This window comes from Pseudopipra pipra, chromosome 7 (assembly GCF_036250125.1).
Source record: "Pseudopipra pipra isolate bDixPip1 chromosome 7, bDixPip1.hap1, whole genome shotgun sequence".
Taxonomy (NCBI): Eukaryota; Metazoa; Chordata; class Aves; order Passeriformes; family Pipridae; genus Pseudopipra; species Pseudopipra pipra.
This window is the reverse complement of record NC_087555.1, coordinates 36989642-36998363: the sequence shown is the minus strand read 5'-3', so window position 1 is coordinate 36998363 and position 8722 is coordinate 36989642. Positions and strand designations below refer to the sequence as shown.

Below are 8722 nucleotides of genomic sequence, written 5' to 3'. Positions count from 1 at the left end.
TACATAACAAGTTCAGTGCTTCTACTTCTTTGTGGGTCTTCTGTGTGTTCCACTGGGACCTGCTGTTACCATCCATATGCCAGGACTGAGGACTCTCTGCCTGGTGGCTTTGGGGTTTCTCAGGTTTTGTGTCACTTGGTTCATTTGGAAGAAGGGTGCAGGCTGGATTTTTATTTCTTTCAGTGATTAAGAACTGATGTGTATTTTCTTCCAGGTAAGTAAATAAGTGAAAAGAAAAAAAAAGTAATATGTTAAAGCCATTTACGGACGTGTTCAGGTTTAGCCCGTGAGTCAAATCTCTGACAAAGCCTCACTAAGAAATGTGGGTTTCGATGACAGGATGAGGAAAACCCCACATCCAAACCATTTATTGGCTGAGTCACCAGTGCAGGAACACAAGAACCCCTTTCTAGAAGACCTCGTTTATACAAGAAGTGATAGTTTAGAGACACAGAAGTCACCCAGAAGACAAAACAAACCGACAGAGAAGCAAAGTACCACGGTCAGCAGTAAATACACCCTCTCTCCTCCCAGAGAGTTTGTTTGGTCTTTGTTTTTCCTTCTGTTTTTCTGGCCTAATCTCTTTTATGAAGAGCAATTTATCTTCTTCCCTCTGTCTCCATCCCATCAGGGGGACAGGTGAAGGAGCTGAATTTCCAAAGGCAGCAGCGATGCGCACCATGGATCAGAGGGCACGACCTGCTCCCAGCTCGGAATTTCTCATCTTTACCAGCACATCCAGAGCTGGAGCCTTATTTTTCAAAGGCACTTTACAGTACACATACAATTATTTAAACAATTTATACTTAATTCAATTTTACACTGACAAATCTCTTGAAATCCTTTGTGTCCACATATCAAAACACTGAAGAAAAATCTATAATATCAGCCTAAAATGCTACAGCTTCCAGTAGAAGATAATGGTTTATCCTCCAGAATTCCTGCAGTAAAAAAATTCAAACGCTATTCTATTGATAGTCAGATTAAAAACTAAAATTGTGTAGATCATTAAATCACCTTGTTTGTTTGTTTGTTTTGCTGGGTTTTTTAAGCACTTGTTTTATTTATTTTATTTTATATTTATTTTATTTTATTTTACTCTATCTTATTTTATTTTATCTTATTTTATTTTGTCTTATTTTATTTCATTTTATTTAATTTAATTTTATTTTATTTTACTCTATCTTATTTTATTTTATCTTATTTTATTTTTTTTTATTTTTATTTTGTTTTCTTTTGTTCCGTTTTGTTCTGTTTTGTTTTGCTTCATTTCACTCTTTTTAAGTACTAGTTTTTCTTACAAAACACTACACAAATTTATTAAAACTTGCTGCTCCTTAGACTTATCCATTGGAGGCTGGACTTCAGATCAGTCTGTATTTAGTCAAGTGTTATGAAGGACATGTATTTTTGATAGTTTAAGTAGGATATGGTCAGACATCCCTTTCAAAGTTAAATTATTTGCATAACGGGCATCATCAGCTCTCTCTTGCCCCATCTTAACATTTTTTACTGAAAGTACGTTGAATAATTTTAAACTAAGTGATGTTATAAAATGTAAAAAACCCAAATTAAGCTCTAACAGGTTATTATTATTTCTAGAAGGGAAAAAATAATTATTGAAGGCTTCTTCAAACTTCAGGTAACACCAACTAGTGCTGCTGCACAGAGTGTATGAGCTGAATCATCATGAATCCAAATTAAATTTCCATTTATGTCTCACAAAACTTAGCGAAGACAAATCCACGATAATCCAGGCCAGGAATCTGGCAGGACAAGTTCCATTCAGGAGATATTTTTTTCAGCTGTGGAATACACTCCTGCAAACCAGGATTTATAGCAGAAATGCTGACAGACAATATTGGTGATACTGTTCTAATTTATTTGTGTTGAATGGTTTTTTCATCTCTTTCCCTTTTAATGATCTAAGTCTTTTTGCATCTGGCAGTGTGTTTCCTCACTGTTTACCTTGCCTGCCAAAGCAGTATCATCCATCTATGACTATGCTTTTCTTGGTTTCTTGCTCTCTGTCTTTAATATTTGGAGCCAATTTTCCATTTATTCCAGGACTCCTGTATCTCTGATGTTGCCATTAACTTGTAAAGTGGAACCCTGTCAAAAATGCTTTCAAGATGCAATTTTTTTATGGCAAAATATGCTCTTATGCTCTGGTATATTTTTACCATAAGCACTGAGAAATCCTACATCTAGTTGGCATTTGACACTAAAAAAAAAAAATAATCCTGATGTCTTAGATCCTGAGTGAGGCATTTCTGCCTCTTCCTGGGTGCTCAGGACCTACCTGTGCTCACTTTACCAACCACAAGAGCGTTGAAAAACATAGATAATCTGAAGGAGCATGTTGGGAATTTGAATCTCACATACATACATATATATATATGTGTGTATGTATATATATATATATATATAAAATAAAGTTAAAGTGATGATTATGTAATCCAGTGACATTTACATTTTTGGAACGTAACCTCTGCCATCACACTTTGCAGTAGCAGTAATAACTCCTAAATCTCTGATCAGATGAATGTGCTCCTGTTGCAGTGGAAGAGAGGGAGGATCCGTGGTTGTCTGGGCTTTTAAAAGTCTGGAGTCAGGGAACAGGGTTTGGTCTCCTTCCAAGCCCTGCTGAAGAAGCATCAGGGTTTTGGGGACATCTCTTGGAAAGGGGTTTGGGGCAATAGGAAACATCATCCTGGATGGAGGGGGCTGAGGGCAAGACAAGTGAAGTTGTGGCTTCCCCATCCCTGGAAGTGTTCAAGACCAGTCTGGAACAACCTGGGATAGTGGAAAATGTCCCTGCCCATGGCAAGGGGGTGGAATGAGATGATCCTTCCAACTCAAACCATTCTGTGATTTTATGACTGTCTTTTGCCTCTCAAAGAGACATCCTCCCCCATCCCTTCCCAGATGATTTTGCTGCCTCTTCATTAGGATGGAGTAAGGAATGAGGAACATGGGGCCCACAGTGCAAACTGGGGACCTGCAACACCACGTACATGCAGCAAGGTCTGGTTTGGTAACTCATTGTCAGATAATATCCAGGACATCTCCAGTCTTGTCCCTTCTCCAGCAGGGACAGCTGGATGTGCCCAGCTTCTGGTGTGCTCAGAAATTGCTTATTTTTTATTAAGGTTTAATAAAGAGCACCATCCCAAGATAAAAACACTAATTACAGATGCTTAAGGAGGTGGGCAACCTGCCTGAACAAGTCAATTTGGTTTAGAGACTCTAGGACCAAAACTGAGATCAGGCATTTTAAATTGGCCTCTTTTCCTGCTTTCAGTTTGCATGAATCATGTGGCTTTTTTTCCTCCTGTTATTCTCAAGTATTGGCCACTTCTAGTGGGCCACAACTCTCATAGACAAGCCCTTAATTTAACAGCTCATTCTTGCTGCTTCATTTAAATAAAGATTCCAAGGGAAACTGTAATCCTACTGATTTGCAAATTGAACTGTTTTGTAGATGTTATTTAAACAGTGCCACTACGACTGTCTTTCATGAGAAACACGGTACAGTGAGAGAGATCAAAGATTCATAAGGAAGCTCTTTTTTTTTGAAAGCCGATGCTCCTGGCTTCTTTAACTAATTGAAAAATTTTCTTTACAAGAACAGACCTTCAAGCACTGTGGCTGCTGCCACGAGCCTTATCATTACAGAGTTGTTACTTCCTCCTTTAAGGGACTGAGCTGGAGATTAATGGAAGCCTGTGCTGGCACTTTAGGATGAACTTTGTTATTTTCAGTGCACTAAACAAATCCTAACACACAGGTGATTATCAATTGCCTCAGACTGAAAATAAATGAGTGCCTCCCCTTTTTTTTTTTGAGCTCAGAGGCAGAGCTTCACAATTTCATGGGATGTCACAGGACTGAACTGCATTTTCTCATAACTGAGGATGAATTTAATGATGATAAAAGGGAAAAAGAGTGGCACTGGCTTGATTTTTTGAGGTGAAAGCTGTGCATGGGGGAGTTATTCCTGGGACTGCCTGGTCTGCCAAGGGACCAAGGTAAGAGATATTTGGGTTCTGGCTTTGACACAATTTTCCCATGAGAAAGTTGTTCAAAAAAGCTCTAATAAGAGAGCTAGCACTGTTGTGCATGAATGTTGTGAATGAAAGGTATCATCCCTCTCACTCTGCCACTGTAGACTTCACCATAAGACAGTAATTAAACTGAATTTCTTTAAGCATGTGGCTTATTCTTTTCCTTTTTTTTTTTTTTTTTCTGAATTAGAAGTCACACTGGAGCCTCGATGCTCCCTGAGAGATGTGTGTAGCTGAGCCAAGTCTATCAGTCCCCAAACGTGTCTGGTGATTTTCTAAAATGAGAAAAGGGGTGGTAAATGATGCCTTTTTTTTTTTTTTTTAACAGAAAGCCAGTTTATACGTGGCCTGTGTGTTTTAAGGGTACAATGGGATATTTATGAAGCAATGGTTTGACTTGGGTTATAACCATGGAATGCTTTTGGCTTCAGCATGGCACAGCCCATGAATATCAACTTGAATATACATTAAACTATAGGAACCCATCAGGATTTATGGATCATATGCTGCCATCTGAAGTCAGAAAGAGTCTATGGTCAGGAGTGAAAGCCTGATTTGGCATTAAATATGAGCAGCTCTCACTGACACTTGGGCTGGATCAGACAATAGCTCTATTTTTGAGTGCTGTCACTGCTCAGCAAAGAAACACCAGCTTAGGTGCTAAAACCTGCCTGTTCCATCTGATAGCCTGTAAATAGTCCAAACCTTTGCACTTAGCAAACTCCAGGATTTACCCTCCAAGGTGTGATATTCTCAGAACTTACTGAGAAAAAAAAAACAAAAACCAAACAAAACCCAAACGAAACCAAAAAAACATAGAGAGAAGGATTCTGAGGTTAAAATGGAATCTTGCTATTATTATTAATTTAAACTTAAGTTGTCTGTGTCTGAACTGGTGTTTTTGAAGCTGCTTTTGGGAAGAGCTGCACGCAGCACAGCAGTCCCAGGCTGCATTTTTCTGAATTCAACTTTGCATCACTGATGCACTTCAAACCTTTTAAAGTAGAACAGCACAGGATTGCTCTGTATTGCTGTGTGGGCATGGTTCCTGACCCCTTTCCCCCTCTTTTAGGGGGAATTTCAGCTAAATTGGCCTCCTTCATTACCATCAGGTGAATGGTTTTTGAACTCCAGGCAAGAGTGAGCTCCATCTTTAGAAATATTCTCACTCTGCTCCTGCCAGTGGGGAGGCAGGTGTGAGAAAACCCACGTTTAACCCTCCCTGGTTTGCTTAATTGCACCAGAGAACTTGATTAAGCAAGTACAGCGTTCACTGGAATTTGTGGGTTGTGCAATAGAAACTTGAGCAGTTTTCTCTGTAGTGGCACTTTTTTTTTTTCCCTGGGAACAAAAGTGCGACATTAATAGCTGTGCTCAACAGAAAACTTGTGAGTGGGCCTCTCTGGCAAGAAAGAGCCACAGAGATTGCATTACATTGTGTGCCAGTGAGGAAGGTATACGCAGAAATAAGTTTATATTCCATGAGTGAGGCTTTTATCTATTTATATCACCTCCCACATGAAGCTGCTCGGGCCAAACTCCCCTGCAGAGGCAGTCCTGGGCACCTCGCTATGCACATGGAGAGGCAGAGCAGCCAGCAAGGGCAGAACATCTTTTTAATTCAACATATCCTTATTTTCTTCTAGCTAACAAAGTAACTCAGGAGCACGGGGTAGTAAATGAAAACAGACGCTTGAGTCAGGCAGAGTAGCTGGGATTTTTTTTTTTCTCTCCCCCCTGTGCTGTGACTGTAATTTTCCAACCCAATTAAAGATTGGAAACTTAAGCAAGGAATCATAATTGCAGCAAAGGAGGAAAAACATAACAGGCAAATTCCTGTCCTTCCTCCTTAAGGTAGTTCAGGGGTATGGGAATGATTGAGCTGGACCCACCTTCTGCTCCAGCACCTCATGGGGACCAGAATCCCGGGGCTCAGCCCAACCAGACCCGGATCAGGCTCCTCTGAGCTGTTTAACCTCTTGGTCCCTAAAGCTGTTGGAGGGGTCTAGAGCCAAGCTAAGCTCGTTCTGCTCAGGAAGGGCTTTAAGATGCTCATTAGGAAGGTGTGATCATCCACACAGACAGCACAGGGCTGGGCTCAGCAGATGTCTTTCCCCAGTTGCCAGAATACCAGCCTGCATGACAAGGAATCCAAACTCACCTTCTTCCTGGATTTATTATCTGAGTAATTAACAATACAGCACATACCCTGACTCAGTCCTTCCTCCCAGACTTGTTTCCCTCTCTACAACTTTATGTGCCCTGCATGGTGCTGATAAGATTGACACGTTAAATGAGTAGAAATAACACATCTGCTGGAAATCCATTGATGGCCTGAGATATCAAGGGATCTCCTTCCTGGCCCTGGTGACTAATGCTCATCAGTTCCTAAATGAAAGGCCTGGCTGTCTGGCAGTGCTGGTCCCTGTGGGTGGAGGCAGAGGTTGACCATCCTCTGCCTCCCTCCCACCACGGTGTGGCATTTCCCCTCACAGCACCCACAAGCCTGAATTCGCACTCAACACTTATTTTTGTAATAAGAAAAAGGGTGAAGGAAACGAGGTGCATTGGTCTGTGATGTCCCTTCTCCAAAACAATCAGAGGATAGAATCATAGAATCATTAAGGCTGGAAAAGTCCTCCAAGATCATCGAGTCCAACCTTTGACTGGTCACCAGCGATGTGTTGTCGGTCACCTAAAACACATTTTAGTGTGTCCAATCCTAATCCCTGTCCCTTCCTTCACCTCTAAGTCCCACTGCTCACGGGACTGTGCAATCACAGCATTCCCTGCTCCTTACCTACATGTGCCAAGACAGAAAACCTTCATAAGATTCTCATTTACCTCTTAAGTTTCTGCCAGCAGAGGTTTGTTTTTGAGATAAATGGTTGCTATACAGCTCACTCTCACAAATTACAGCTCCTGACTTCCTGCTTGGCTGGGAATGGGTGGAGGATCCGAACTGGACTGATAATAAGATGCCAGTGGGTGGATGTGGAGGCAACATCTGTACCTCTGATCTCATGTGCTGATCTCGTGTACTGGCAGGGACGTGTATGACACTTTGTTATTCCAGAAGTATCTCGAGGACATAAAATTCCGACAGCTGGAACCTGGTCTGGAGTGTCTGTGTTGTAAAAGTTCTCTCTCCTGCAGCTCTGCTGGGGCTTTCTGGCATTAACAGGACAGGAAAAAATGCCCTTATTTTTTCTTGAGTTAACTTAGAAGGCAGCATGGGTGTGTGTCATGCATTAAAAAATGTGAACATGTATATATATATATATACATATATATGCATATATGTTCTATATTTTACTTCAGCCAGATGGTTATAGACCATTACCTGAGAGTGAGACAAATTAGAATTTCCTTTATGAGGACAAAAGACTATTCCATAAAAGCACTGCCAAAAAGGAAAACACACTGTTGGCCCTATGAGTTAGATGGCCACTATCCACGGGTATGGTTCAACTGCTTTGCACTATTCCAGCACCTGGAAAAGCAGCTTGTCAATCTTCTTGGAGCCTAAAGGGAAGGAAAAAGCCCTTTGAGTGTCCAGGCAGTAAACAGCCTGTATTTCTGAAACAGAAAACTTGACAAAGGCTCCTTGTATTTATGTAAGGTGAAAATGCAGTAGCTGTAATGCATTTGTATTTCAGTAATGCATTTGTATTTTAGTAATGCTTTTTGTGCCTCATGGCTCAATATTTACTTCAAAAATCACTTTGGTTGAAAGCTGGGAGATTGACTGGGCACACAAAAGTAACAGTACAGGGGGGGTGTGAACAGGAATGGGAACAGTAAAGTTACAGAGGGATCTGAGGTGGGTCTGGTGGCATTTAAGGTTTACTTATCTGGATGTTGCTGCAATAACATTTTCCCCCCCAAAAAAACCCCAAATGCAAGTACATAAAGGAATTAGTGAAATATAAGGAAGATGATCTAAAGAAACATCTTTTGCTTCTGATGTCCTTTAAACCCTCACTGCCTTCAGCTTCTTCTCTTCAGCTTCCCTAACCAGTCTCCTGCACTCTGTAATTTGGAAAACAATGATGTCATTGGAAGCATTAACAGCAATAGTCATCGTGCTGCAGTTCGGACAAGCTGTTATGCTTTTTGTACAGGCAGAGGCTTTAACCAGGAATTTCCACCTTTTTTTTTTTTTTTCCACCTTTTTTCCATTTTTTTTTTTATTATTATTATTTTTCCATATTGTGGAGGGATGGTTTCACGGGGCCTGTCAGAAATGATGCCTTGCCAAGGTTCCTTTCGTACCTTGGAGATCCAGGATAACAAGTGAGGTTGGGAAGAAGAAGGGAAAAGTGCCTCCAAGGGAAAAAGCTGAGAGTATTGCTACTTTTCACCAGGGAAAAAGGTTTCCATGTTAAGAAGTGACTGTGCTCATGGCATGAGCAGCTGGTAGGGATGTTTCTGGCCTTCCAAGATGGGACTTACAAAACTGCCTTGACCCAAGCCCCCTGTATCTTCCAGCAGGAAAGGGAAGAAGCTATTAACAGGAAAATACTGAAATCTCTGCAAATACTTTGCTCCTCTGAGGTGCCAGTGACAGATACTATGTGGGATTTGGTACAGGAGGTGGTGGTTTTGTGATGGGGAAAAAAGGGACAGTTATTGAAATACAGGTCACTCTGTGA

General features: G+C 41.0%; 1 long non-coding RNA gene across 1 annotated transcript in view; it reads left to right on the top strand.

The window, feature by feature from the left end:
• The first annotated feature begins 3633 nt into the window (after positions 1-3633).
• The window catches only part of LOC135417460 (uncharacterized), a 78460-nt gene continuing 73371 nt past the window's right edge, over positions 3634-8722 (top strand). Inside the window, exon 1 of the long non-coding RNA XR_010432048.1 lies at positions 3634-4031. This is a non-coding gene — a long non-coding RNA (uncharacterized LOC135417460). The remainder of the gene's footprint in view (positions 4032-8722) is intronic.